Here is a 14,852-nt window from a genome sequence, read left to right on the forward strand (position 1 = left end):
GAAGGCGAAGATGGGAGGATCTCAGATTCTGGGACGGGCAGTAAGGTCTAATTAGAGATTTCACAACGGCGGGACAAGGCCCGGTTAGCGATTTGAAAATAAGGCAGCCGATCTTGAAGGCTGACCTTGCGGTGACAGGGAGCCAATGAAGTTGGACAAGGAGGGGCCTGGCGGATTGCCACTTCGGGATCCCTAGGGCCAATCTCGCCGCTTGATTTTGCACCACTTGCAGTCTAGCCACCGATGTTTTAGGCAGACCGTGGTAGATCGCGTTAGAGAAATCTAACCCTGCTCTGGAGACAAACATGTTTGGAGGAGAATATAACCATTGGTGAAATGATGGCCCTGTGCCACATTTGCAGTCACTTGATTGTGGTCTGGATGATTACAACCAGTTCACCCAAAGGCAATGGTATCATACACCCTGGTAACCCAGACATAAGCTTTAAAATCTCACATAAGCTGTGTGGTTGTCTCCTTCATAAAGCTTATTTGTTGGAAAATTGGATTACTGGTTGAGGGGGACGAAACTCCACTCAAGCAGCAGCCACAATTTCTGTCAAAGCAAATTCACAAGTACACCCTTGACCTGTGCTTAACCCTTTGGTTGCTTGAGACAAAGCAGCCTGGCTCAACTTAGAGACAATGTGTAAAATATGTATGCAGCACTTCAAACAGTAATAAAAGGAAAGCACAGCACAAGATAAAGTCCACACCAATTCAGAGAAACAGAGCAACATCTAGTAATATATTTGACACCAAAACAGCAAAAATCCAATTAGTAGAACGAAAGATGTGCAATTTTAAAAATTTCAGGTAAGTAAAATTCCCAAAAGCACAAATTGCCACTCGCAGTTATCTGGTTCAGGGCAACAGCGAGGAGCACGGATACGATACAGGAACCAGGTGAGTCCCACAGAATAAGTTATTTTCAAAGTTCAGTGCAAAGAGTTGTGTTCACGGTTAAAGTGGCCACGATGAGCAGGGAGCGCATCACAGATGGTCTTTAAAGTAGATCAAAGAGCAGGCCGGGGATCAAAGGTGTTCATCGCTGCAGCGTGAAGATCCTGTCAGGCGTCAGTGACAGTCATTGCTTAGAGCTTCATGTTGACAGTCACCGCAAGCTATTGAGGCTGCTTCTTGAATTTCCGGGTGTCGCTGGCAAATACTATGGTGTGAAGTGCCAAGTTCACAGGAACTTTGCATTGCTGGGCCATGCCAGGGACAAGAATTAGGCTCAAACTGGCCTGTTTGAGTTAACATAGAGACCAAAACTTCATGATTTCTCCTTTTCCAGAAGAGGGAGCACGACTGATGCTACAAAAAGTATCCAGGAGCTCAGGGGCACCTCTTGGTGGACAGGAACTCACTCCAGCAGAGGCCAGCAGGGCTCTGCTAGGACCAGTTGCAGGTCCAGCAATAGGTCAGCTGTGCAGTTGCAGGGTGCCTCTGGAGCTTGTTATGTCCTTGTAGTTTAGAACAGGAGGTCACTTCAGGCTAGGATCAAGGGGCAGCAAAGCAGCTCAGTAGTCTTTCTTTGGTTTTATCCACAGGTCCAGGAGTTTTCTGATGAGTGGGTCTAAGAGTCCCTTTTTATATATAGTGCCTTCTTTGAAGTAGAAGACGTTTCTAGAGAATTCCCTTTGAAATGCTTGAAGTTTCCTGAATCCACTGCCCTGGCTCCAAACTTGCTGCATGTACAATGCAAGGGTGACAATTTCTTTGTGTGAATGCAGAGCACAGCCTATTCAGTTGCAAGAGGGGCAGTGCCCAGCACTGCCCCCCCCCCATCCTGCCAGTTGATGGCCCATTCAGGAGCCCTATCCCTCTGTTGTGGGGCTATCCGGGAGGAATAAACAAAGTCCAACTCTCAACTACGAGGAGCCATGTGACGCAGGAACAGGCTACAGGCACCAAATAGGACAGAGAAATGCAAACTTTCTAAAAATTGTATTTTCTAAATTGTAACTTAAGCTCCAACTTTACTATTAAAGATCATTTTTGTTACAATTTTACAGTCACCAAACATGAAATGTTCACCTGTTCCAAATCAAAAGATATCACTTATTAAATGGAATATGGCAACTTATTGTTATCCTAAGGGAGAGGTAGGCCTTGCTGTAGTGAAAACTGATTTCTGAATGTTTCCAAGACCAGTACATGTAAAACGTAAAATTACATGTCCAACTTTTTAAATACACTGCACCCTGCCCAATGGGCTACCTAGAGCCTACCCCAGGGGCAATCTATATGTATTAGTACAGTCTGCTAGAACAATAATTTATTAGGATGGGGAAAGGTTGGACAAAAGCATCATATTGTTTTCATTTGATCTGTAATGCTAGCACTTTAGGCGTTTGGTGGGCTCCACATGATCAAGATAATGGATAACGAGCTATTCCACGTGATTGTGTTAGCCGACAGAGCGCACAGCTGTTGTATAGTGCTGTATTACAAATAACAATACCTGGATCAACACAGGCTACATTTATGATATTTAACCAGCAGCTTGATAGCTCAAGAAGGGTGTACATTGTCTGGAACAGGTGCGTTAAAGCAGCATCAAATATTCTGTCAGAGACATAAGAGGAAAAGGAAAGCTAAGAAAGGTTGCCTGTCAATAGTGATGCTGGAGTTTCCAAAAAATCTAGCTAATTGTATAACCTCTCTGACTATAGATTACGCAAAAAACTTGATAATTGGAGACTTCAACTACTGGGCGAATGAAAGAGGAGAGGAAGGGTTCCAGGGAACTCACTGAAAGGTTTCAGAGTTTGAACCTTGAACAACATATACATATGCCTACACACATTAAAGAACATATACCTGACCAGATATGGTCCATCAATCTCTCACTCCAGGACATAGTCATCAACCTGTGTATCTGGTCAGACCATCACTTAATCAGCTTTACTTTAAGTGACCTCTCTTTACCCAAACCCCTGGCTTGCCCCAAAATTATGACCAGAAATTGGCCTTTCATAACACCCTGGCACTGAATCTTCCTGCCAGGATAGATAATGTTGACAGCTATGAGACAGTGATCACTAATTGGCAATTGAAGGTAAGTAATATACACACCTCTTTGCAAATTCAACCCAGTCGTAGACGGGGAAATGAGGCATCCAAATGGTTTTCTATTGTGTTAAAACTAGTCAAATTGAGAACACGCCAGGCAGAACGGAACTGGCGTAAAACATACTCGCAAGAAACTAAGGAGTTGTATATACGAAGCTTGACAAAACAGCTATCTTAGAGGTAAAGAAATCTATTTTCACTAATAAAGTTATAAACTCAGACAATAAAGTAAAAGACATCTTCAATATAGTAAAGGATTTATCTAACCCTGACCGAGTAACACCCTCTACCACAGCTTCTCAGATACTGTGCAATAATCTAAATGTCTTCTTTGTAGAAAAAATTAAGAAAATACAAGAATCTATTGTTCCTAGCCTACAGGATTTGAAATACACGCAGGAAGATAGCAACCTTACTACACGTTCTATCTTTCCTTGCATAAACACAGAAAAGTTCACAGAATTACAAAATAAAGTAAAATCAGGCTTACCCAAAGATGTCTGCCTCCCTTATACAAGAAACAATTTGTACTTCCTTCCCAGACAGCACTCTCTCATTACTTAACATCTCTCTCATGAAAGGTGTGGTTCCATGCGCCTTCAAAGAAGCAGTGATAATCCTGCTTTAAAAAAAAACGGTGTGAATCCTCTACAGCAAGATAATTATAGGCCTATATTGCTTCTTTCTTATCCATCCAAAATTATCGAGGCATATGTAGCTAAACAACTCTGCTCCTTTGTAGAAGAGACCAGCTTTTTAGATCCTCCCAATGCAGGTATTCGGCCCATTTAACTTTACTGAATCAATCATTTTAAATGTAGTGGACAACCTAAAAGAAGGGGCTGATAAGGGATACCCACAAGCATTTGTCCTACTGTACCTGTCAGCACCATTCGAAACTGTTGACCACGAGATCTTAGCAGATCGAATGGCTGCAAATGCTCTTAGGGGAACTACCTTTTGAATGGATGAAATCCTTCTTAAAAGATCAAACTCAATCAGTTAGTCTCAAATCATATAGATCTGCCACAGTATGTACGAATTGTGGGGTACTACAGGGCTCTTCCCTGTCCCCCCATATTTTTAATCTTTACATCCGCCCCTTATACATTCCTCACAACAAATGAAGGTAAAAATCTAAAATTATGCGGATGATATGCAGTTGATTTTTACACTGGATTCTAAGGTATTCTTTCAGAATACTATGCTATTCATCAGAGATTGGATGAATAACAACCAGTTAAAACTAAACTCTGATAGACCAGAGATTGTTATCTCCAATAATAAATTAAACTACTGGACTCCTGCCCACTCGCCTAAAGTTCTAGGTCCCCCGCCCAACACCAAGAGCTCAGTAAAAAGTCTAGGTATGCAAATCCACGCAGACCTATCCATGCAATCACAGATACGCATGGTTATGTTGACCTGCTGCTACCAACTCAGAAAATTCAAGAATATCTGAATATTTTTTTACCAAGGAGGCCAGCACTTTCATTATTATCACCATGATCCTGTCTAGAATTGATTATGCCAATGCCAAGTACCTGGGTCTTCCTATCAACCAAACTCATAGACTTCAGATGATACAAAATCAAGCTGCCAGATTTATCTTTCAACAGCCTAGACATAGTCACACCAAGCCACTGATGAAGGACCATCATTGGCTTCCAGTAGCACATCGATCTAAGTTTAAAACGGGATTCTCTATTTTCAAAGCACTCCACAATAAAGGTCCCAAATACCTGTCCAGAAGGATGCATTTATATTTCCCAAAATAACACCTTAGATGTGCACAAATTAACCTTATGGTGGTCCGAAATTCAGGTGAAAATGGAAGGGCGGCGAACGATTCTCCACGTTAGGACCCCATCTTTGGAACTCCATACCTATTGCAATCAGGCAAACAACAGACTACATGTGCTTTATGAAAAAATGTGAAAACATGGCTTTTCACACAAGCCTAAAGATTGATGCAGCTTTAGCGGTGGCTGCTAACTTAGAGCCAAGAGACCTGTTGGTGTGCATGTGCTTTAAAAATCTCCTATAGCATAACAACATAACATAACAAGTAAAAATAAGATTCCAGGATAATGGCAGAACTTCTCTTGGGATACACACAACAAACAGGAGTTGTTAACATTGTTAACGTTCCTGCGCGGAGGCAGCTACGAGGCTGGTCCAACATGTACAACATGCCCTGCAACAAGGCTCTATGTCTTGTTTGGTCCACACTGTGGACACCAATGCCGTAGTGATTCTGACCGGAAAGTTAAACCAGCTACAAGACTTGTGTCCCAAGGCCAATATCTGGGTAGCATTTGGTAAAGGGAGGAACTTTTCCTACATCCACAATAATGTCATTGATTTGACCTTGAGAAAGGAGCCTTGCCTGTGTTTCACAGCTTCACTGGCACAGACACTGTCTCAGTATTCCTTGGAAAAGGGAAGAAACCAAAATGGATGGCCTGGAAATCTTATCCAGAAGTTATAGCAGCCTTCACCAACATTGCCAGGAATCCATTCTTAGCAGTTGACATTAAGAGTGACAGCTTTCAAATTCTTAAATGCTTCATCATAATCTTGCACTAGAGAACATGCCAACTGGAGTCAGTGAATGAGGACCAAGGAGAAATGTTTTGTCAGCAAAATGTAACCATCCCACTAACACAGCTGCTCTTCTTGAACATACAAAGTGTGCTGTTTACCAGGCTGAGATCTGGTCCACATGTGACATACTTCTGCAGGAGTTAACAACTCTGGAGGGATAGGGGTGGAAAAGGGATAGTGACAGTCAATGCTGGACCCCATTGTGGATAGCACTACCAGTGTCATCTAAGGCATAAGGTGTACTTGTCCAGTGTGCTTGCAGAGCTGCAGCTAGTTGCACAGGCAATTGTCCTTGCAAGAAGGCACTGTGGACCTGCACTGAACTTTGCAAGTGCAATTGTATCAGAAACTGAGCTCTCAAAAGGATTTTTTAGGAAAGTTTATTTAAACACAAACATATCTGCAGATTTCAAAGTGCTCTTTTTACTAAAGTTCATTCAAAACAGAAAAATCTGCAATTAAATGAGGTCTATATATAAGAAGTCTTATTTTACTTTTCCTGCATGTTCTCTTCTGATCAATAACAAAATTATTAATGCTTACCCTGTTCCTGGGTGCCTGTTGTGCAGTCTAATTTCTGAAAAATGGCATGTAACACAGCCCATGAGCACTGATCACGTGGATTCTACCAAAAACTATTAGTATACAACCAAACAAAATTCCACACACAGTTTGGTGCTTTTGCCCAATCTGTCCCCTTGATCTTGCTAAGGAACCTCAATATTAACCCTGGGCGTAGTTCGCGTAGGTGCGCTACGCGTAGCTACTTCACAAGAAACGCATAGCGCTACGCGAACTGCGTAGTGCACTGTTCGCGATGATTGCGCAGTGCCGGATGCTTGTCCGCACTGTGCAATCTTTTAAAACGGCTTCTCGCAAAGTGCGCGCTATCGTTTTCTGCCGCTCGAGTAGATTTTTACTCGAGCGGCAGCTTTCTTAACGTGGACTGGTAGTTTCTCATCGTAAGCGGTCGCAAGCATACGCGACCACTTGCAATGAGAAACCTGACCTTCCCTCATTGAGAATCTCGCCAGGAGGTTTATTTTCCTTGGTTGCAATCGCCAACTTGATGTTGCTGATCATGAATGAGGAAAAAGTCTTGCCAGGATGTCATTTTGATCGCTCGCGGTCGCCAACTTGACGTTGAGGACCGTGAGCGAGCAAAAAATGCCAACTATGCTATGCTTCGCGATTTTGCGCTGTGCTACGTGCAATTCGCATAGCACGAAGTAGCACAGACTATGCAAACTTCAAGCATAGCGTAGTTGGCCGCCCAGGGTTACTCAATATATTAAAAAAGAAGGTTTAGACCTGGCAAAATGTTTATCTTGTAAATACAAGCCCAAGGCAACCCTGGGCTGCTAGTCGCACAGCAATTGGGCAAAACGCCTCTGTAATTTAAATGGAATTTTTTCACATGTATTCAGATTTCAGGTTAACATTTATTTTTCAAAGAATAGTATTATTACTCTTCAACATTATACATCAAAATTATATATATGTCCACTTGTTTCACAAAATATTCATGGTCAAAACGTGAAGCACTTGAAAATATTAACACAACATATTTTCAATCCAAGTGAAATAGTAATAACGATTCATCAATAATTGAAATTCAAAAAACAAAAACCCAATGCATTTCGGGTACATAAAGCACCCTTCTTCAGGGGATTAAACATATACAAACAAAATTCAATGGTCCTTGAGTGATTGGTCTCTCAAAATGCAGATTCGACAGGATCTAAAAGACAACAACATACCGAACTCTAATAAGTATTTCCATATATACAAGGTATCATCTCGCAAGAACGTGCTGGAGTGAACACTGAAGAAAAGCAACCAAAGGTACACGCCACCACAAAACACCCGTGTTTCATAAAGCAATCAATAAATGTGAGATGTAAAAGTCAGAACAGCTTATAAAAGAAAGAAAATTAAGATTTGAGGTATTTACATTCTCAGGAGTGAGAAGCAAGCTACTAGCCGTGCCATCCTAAAAAAACATGCTGGTGACAGTTTCACCTGATGGATTACTGTGCTCAACTGTTAGCCCATAATCCAAGAAAATATTACTGCAAAGTAAAGAAATACGTACGGTCCTGTGAACAACTTTTCATTACTCTTATTGCTTGTCCAGCGAAAATATCCCTCTCTGTACCAACACCTGAACGATAAATGAGTACCAGTCTATTACCACTACCATACAATATACAATCAATAACTGCTTAACTCTGACTACGTGACATGTCTTACCGCCACTTTTAAATGCGGGTCCACTCGCTGTTCAAAAATAGTCGCCCTGCAGCATTCTGTATTTAAAGAAAAAACTCGTGATGAGTTGTATGTTACACGGCAACCACCCTTGCCTAAAGTCACTGTTATTTCTCCATTCGAGCACTAACCTGGCGCCACCGACAACGGCGTCCTGAATGATTTCCCGGTGCGAGTCCGCCCTACCGATCACGTGGTGCGGAACTCGCCCGGTGTTTACTACCTCATTAAACACAAAGAAGGGACTATCTACGCGCAACTTGGATTATCCTCATTGCTTATGGCAGTCTTATTGCTTCCTGCCTTCTACGTGCTGTAAACCTTAACTGCGTGTGTCATAATGGTCTTCAATAAACCTATCTGAAGTGTTAATCAATTATTACTATTGTTAGAGTACTGCATCACTCTTAAGTCAAGGAATAGTTCCAAATATGTCCTCATATATATTATTGTACTCAAGTATATGGCAACCTCTGCCATAATATCAAAGATTCCCGCTATATACATACGCTGAATATAAAAATGTCTAAGGTGACAAAATGAGTGTGAAAAGATTATTAAGTGTGAAAAAATTGAAAAATGCATGTAACCAAAAAACTAAAATGTGAAAAACATCTGAATGCCGCGGACTCATCCATTGTGCTGTTAGCTCAATCATGTACAAGCTGAAACGAGGATTAGGAAGAAAAAGGAAAAAGAAGAGAGCATAAATAGGTTTCAAGACTCAGTGTTCCTCCTTACAATCTGACATGCGTTCTGTTATGAAATTTAGAGAAAACACACAAGTTCGTAATGATCATTTAAACCATTCGGATTAATTGTTCCTAAGAATTTTATCCAGTGTGTTTCCCTTCTAGCTAGAAGTGTATGCAAATCCAATCCTGGGGAGCGCTCTATACATTCTAGGACTGTGTACCTTAGTTGGGGAATTGTATGATTAGCTTCTACCCAATGTCTAGCCAATTTTCTTTCTTTTATAAGCTGTTCTGACTTTTACATCTCACATTTATTGATTGCTTTATGAAACACGGGTGTTTTGTGGTGGCGTGTACCTTTGGTTGCTTTTCTTCAGTGTTCACTCCAGCACGTTCTTGCGAGATGATACCTTGTATATATGGAAATACTTATTAGAGTTCGGTATGTTGTTGTCTTTTAGATCCTGTCGAATCTGCATTTTGAGAGACCAATCACTCAAGGACCATTGAATTTTGTTTGTATATGTTTAATCCCCTGAAGAAGGGTGCTTTATGTACCCGAAATGCATTGGGTTTTTGTTTTTTGAATTTCAATTATTGATGAATCGTTATTACTATTTCACTTGGATTGAAAATATGTTGTGTTAATATTTTCAAGTGCTTCACGTTTTGACCATGAATATTTTGTGAAACAAGTGGACATATATATAATTTTGATGTATAATGTTGAAGAGTAATAATACTATTCTTTGAAAAATAAATGTTAACCTGAAATCTGAATACATGTGAAAAAATTCCATTTAAATTACAGAGGCGTTTTGCCCAATTGCTGTGCGACTAGCAGCCCAGGGTTGCCTTGGGCTTGTATTTACATGATTGTTACTTAGGAGGGAGTTTGGCACACAACCCTCACACTAGTAAGCACGCTAAGACTTCTTTAGCATCCACATAACCCATTTTCACTATTGAGTACAGGAGTGCAGTTCCACCTTACACTAGGAAAATGTTTATCTTGCCAGCACAAAATGGCAATATAAACTGCAGATACAGACTGAAATAGCAGTCCAGGGACATGTTTAAAAGGCTACTTGAGTGGGGGCACAATCAGTGCTGTGTGCTTACTAGTAGTATTTAATTTACAGGCACTGGATGTATGTAGTACCACTTTACTAGGGATTTACATGTAAATGAAATGTGTCAATTTGGGTGTATTCCAATTTCACCATGTTTGAAGGTGAGGGCTCTTTAGCACTGGTTAGCAGTGGTAAAGTGCGCAGACAAAACCCTTCAGTTCCGTGTCCTTTCACAGTGCCAACAGCGGAGCGGACCATGAGGGTTCCTACTGGGAGAGGTGAGGCAGGAAGAGACATTCAACATCAGTGATTCACATATCGGTAACACAAAACTGCAGCAAATAATCAAAATCCATAACTACGAACCTTGCTCCAAGCTCTTCAGCTTTTATGACTTTGCAAGTTGACGAGGAGAGTCTGGACTGGATTCTAAAGATCGCAGAAATAAGTCATTAGCTGGTACAGGTTTAGAAGGAACACGCAACAACAAATGTCATATCGAGAGCAGGTCCTCCACAAACAGCTGACTGAACTTCTCGGTGTTCCTGATCTTTTCTTTCTCCTTATCAGCTTCATCTCTACCATAAACAACTCAACCCATGTTAGCAGGAATATAAAATGTCCTCTCTGCCAAACACATCTCAGAACTATGCCAAAGTCATCAAGGAGCATGGCATGGACTTCTTTGACAAAGATGGAGTAATTAAGGACAGTCGGTCAATCTTTCAGGTTTACAATGCTCTACAGGAAAAGGTCCAGGGGGTCTGTGCCAATGTGGAGAAAAGTGAGAGAGTTGTGAAATCATTCCTGACTGAAGTTAATAAACTAAGAAGACTAATCAGCGAACAGAAAGAGGAGCAAGAACGAGAAAGACAGCAACAAGCCATTTAAGACAACCTGTCCCTGCAAAAGACATGGTGCCTGCATTGGTGTCACTGGAAGAATCTTGCTATCGTTCTACCAGTGAGGAGTGCACTTTGGAGCAGCCTGGGTTCTCTGACCTTTCCCCTCTGTACTCTGATTTGGATGTGAGCAGCCCAGACAGCTTCGTGGGCCTTGCGCACACTTCGAATAACTCTTACGTGCCATGACCTGGGATCCTCAAACCTTAATCCCATCAGCAAAGGTTTGAAATAATCCTCAAAGGAGGCAATTGTCCACCAACCCCAAAGAGCTACAGAGGAAACTCTTGAAGAACTTTGGAGTGGCAATAATGAGGTCTCTCTTGCTGAGGTCTCTGAAGGAGAAGTTATTCTGTCTCAAGATTCTCGACCTGATGTGGAGCCTGATGGGGACACAAATACTTCAGCTGCCCCGATTTGAGCTAAAGCTTGTTGCATTAGCACCTCTCTCAGCTGTGGCAGGTATGAGCTTTTTCTGTACCACCGTCTCATGAAGAGGATTGCGCAGGTCTGGGCGTGGTAGGGAAAATGAGCATAAAAATAAAGCCTTTCTGTGTGGCCATGCTGCCATATGGATTGCGCACCCCAGTGGTGCCCACAGCTCGCCTGCATTTTGCGAGTTTTTTTTAATGAAGTCTGTAGGATAATCAGGTTGTATGCTAATGCCAGTGTGGTTTTCTGGACATCTTGTGAAATTAGAGAAGTTTCAGAACCATAAATTGATTTAAGCCAGTAAGAAAAGTGAGATGCCAGTCCTGTGATGGGGAGGAAGCCCCTGCATTGGGCGTCTGCTCTGAGCACTGTCCTTGGAACAGGCGTGCCTCTTGCACTTTGATCATGCCTTGAAGCCACAGTCAAAAAGGGAAGAAAATCACTTGCAGCTTATGTAGCGGTTTTCTAACAAGCCAAATGTTGCTTTGGCCAAAAAAATTAAGTTAACCATTTGAAGGGAAACATAGAAAGGAATGAGTCCTTCAGTCCACTGTCTTACTCTCTTTTATATATGCACATCACCTGGCCCTCTGATCTTTCCCTCCTTCCAGTCTCTTGCACTCTAGATGCCTTTACACGCCATGTTCCCATTTTGTTTTCTCTAGCACAATCCATTGCACCTTGTTTAACAAGGGAAAGAGCAAAGGTTGATAGGAGACCTGACCAACATGCAGCTATGCTGCCATAGGTGGAAATAAGAGACTGGTTTTAGATTTGAAATAGCTTTATTTCCATTGAGGGTCTCGGTGGATTCCCGCATTCTAAATTCTACCTCCGAGGATGATGGTGGAAATTCCCAAAGACAATCACCCACAGAAACCTAGTGTTACAGAGTAACTAACTTGTTCATATGAAAGATTTAATTATTTATAATTATCTATTAAATACAATTTCTCTGACTACATAAAAAAAGAAGAAAACAGCAAAGTGAAGGTAAACATTTTGGTGATGACCCTACAGAAAAGGCCAAGTCCAACAAAAGTGTACCCCAATAGGCTACAGTAAAAATAATTGAGAGATACTCTGGGGAAAACACTGACCACCCAGTAAATGGTAGCGCTTCAATTACCTAACTCAATATGTATTGAATGCTGATGTGCTTCAGACTCCGGCTTTCTGATCTTCAATTGTAGACATTAAAAGTATGAGATCCAGCGACAATCTGTTTTATCCCAGATATCACCGGATCAACAGTCTGACTGTATGCACTAACCAGTCAACCAATAAAAAGGAATTGGATTTTAGAGGAGCATTAGAGGTCAACTATGTTTTCAACATAAGCGCTCAGATAACTATTATTTTCAGAGGCGCTCAGGTGTGGGAAACAAGCAGCACCCACTACTTCGCCCCTACTGACTTTAGCCTAGAGACAATCATAAGAGAGATCTCTATTATTAGGGCATTGGTGGGAACAGTTGAAGGAAAATTATCATAACTAACATCAGACATAAAATCATTATGCTCATATTTCATGGTTCACATAAAAGATTAGACATGTCTATTAGGCAACCGTCTGACCTTGAAGAATGCATAAATAATGGGTCAAACTGTGGTTAGGAAGTATTGCATCTGCACAAGAAGGCCATGGACCTAGAAGATCACTCCAGAAGTGTATTATCAACTTATTATATATTTCTGGGGAAGATAGAGGTCGGAATTGCACAGTTACTGCCCAAATTACCACTAAACCTCTAATTCCAACCAGCCCACAGAATCAGACTACGTAATCACACTCATATACACTCATACACCTCCCACATTGCCACCATCGCCTGCTTCCTGTGCCATCTACAAGAAAGATAGGTAATACAATTGGCAAAGAATCATGGACCTTTTACCAATGAAGAACACACGGTTCACATCTCAGCTTAGTTCTCTATGGAAACAAACCAGATATATAGAGCCTTCCTAATGCTTCAACCTGTTGTTAAGAAGAATGCCATTTTAAATTTGCAGAATTTCACAGTGAATGATAGCTTTGGGTAAACCAAAATTTATTAGTTTATCCTGACAATTAAGTCTATCAGTTTCATTCAATTTAAGTTTTAGATTATTTTAGTACAGGCAAGCCAAAGGGCATTATCAACTTCATGTGCTGCCATATGGTGCCGCATTGCACAATTAGTAGAAAAACAAGTCATAAATATAGTAAACACATTACTACACAAGAAAACAATACATTAATGAACAAATGAAAAGTGTCAAAGTGCTCACAATTTTAGTAAAACATGGAACTATTACTCAGTAATACAGTATCAATCAAAGATGTCGAATCATCTCTTGAACAAAAAGCGGTATAGAAATTATTTCAAACCAATACAAAGTTCAACCACTTATGTACAGAAAAAGAGTTAAGCATAAATCGCTGGCATTAAATGTCGATCAATATAAATGCCGACGCGTTTCGTATTTGAATTCTGTGAAAACATGGAGGCGGTAAAGGGCGTGTGAGCCTAACTCCGTAGTTAGTGCTGGCAAGATAGTTATTTCATTATTTGTGCATTACATTGAAGCCTACCTTAGTTTTGGTTCTTGTAAATAATTAATGGATTGAGGACTAGATAGGTAAAATTTGTTTTTTCTGTTTTGTAAATAGTTTCCATGGACCAGACTCATACAGCCCTGATGAGAGTCTTTTGATTTACCCACGGGACTCGAAACGCGTCGGCATTTATATTGATTGACATTTAATGCCAGCGATTTATGCTTAACTCTTTTTCTGTACATAAGTGGTTGAACTTTGTATTGGTTTGAAATAATTTCTATACCGCTTTTTGTTCAAGAGATGATTCGACATCTTTGATTGATACTGTATTACTGAGTAATAGTTCCATGTTTTACTAAAATTGTGAGCACTTTGACACTTTTCATTTGTTCATTAATGTATTGTTTTCTTGTGTAGTAATGTGTTTACTATATTTATGACTTGTTTTTTTACTAATTGTGCAATGCGGCACCATATGGCAGCACATGAAGTTGATAATGCCCTTTGGCTTGCCTGTACTAAAATAATCTAAAACTTAAATTGAATGAAACTGATAGACTTAATTGTCAGGATAAACTAATAAATTTTGGTTTACCCAAAGCTATCATTCACTGTGAAATTCTTCATAGAGGCATAGGTAAAAAAAAACCACTTTCGTACAGTTCACAGTGGCCCGACCTACCCTCTTCCCCAGCGGGCCCAACCCCCAGTCTTTCTTATTCTTTGAGCGGGCTTCTACCCGAGTGGGTGGGGATTGACATACACGTGTCTTTCCTACACACAACAATAAAGATTAATTCTTGCGCAGGAGAGCTGTCTCCTGCCTAGCATGGCAGACAAAGATACGTTGTCCTTCACGGAAAGCCATATACAGAACCTCATTGCGTCCTCTCCGTTTTCTTCAATCACCCTCAGTACCTCAGCGAAACAACAAAATGAGGCTGATAAGTTAATACGTCTCCAAAAAAAACATATCCGCACAGAATTGCACGGCCATTTTTTGCTAAAACACCTCAAAGCAGGGACTATTCCGTGGGGCCTCCAGGTCAAGAATATCCCTGTCATCTTTATTGAAGACACAGAATACAAGAAGGGATTTAGTCAAATAAATACTAAGTGCAGCAGAGATCTAATGGTGCATACCATAGAGACAGCACAACGGATCTGCAGCCAAGAAGAGTCAGAAATAGAGGAACTCATTAAAACCATTAATGATACCCAAACTGTCACTGAAGCAAAAGCGCTTCTT

At 40.9% G+C, this 14,852-nt stretch overlaps 1 pseudogene; it reads left to right on the plus strand.

The window, feature by feature from the left end:
• Nucleotides 1-793: 793 nt before the first annotated feature.
• Nucleotides 794-10,815, plus strand: LOC144783192 (BRISC complex subunit Abraxas 2 pseudogene; annotated as a pseudogene).
• The last annotated feature ends 4,037 nt before the right edge of the window (nt 10,816-14,852 follow it).

This window comes from Lissotriton helveticus, chromosome 9 (assembly GCF_964261635.1).
Source record: "Lissotriton helveticus chromosome 9, aLisHel1.1, whole genome shotgun sequence".
Classification (NCBI taxonomy): Eukaryota; Metazoa; Chordata; class Amphibia; order Caudata; family Salamandridae; genus Lissotriton; species Lissotriton helveticus.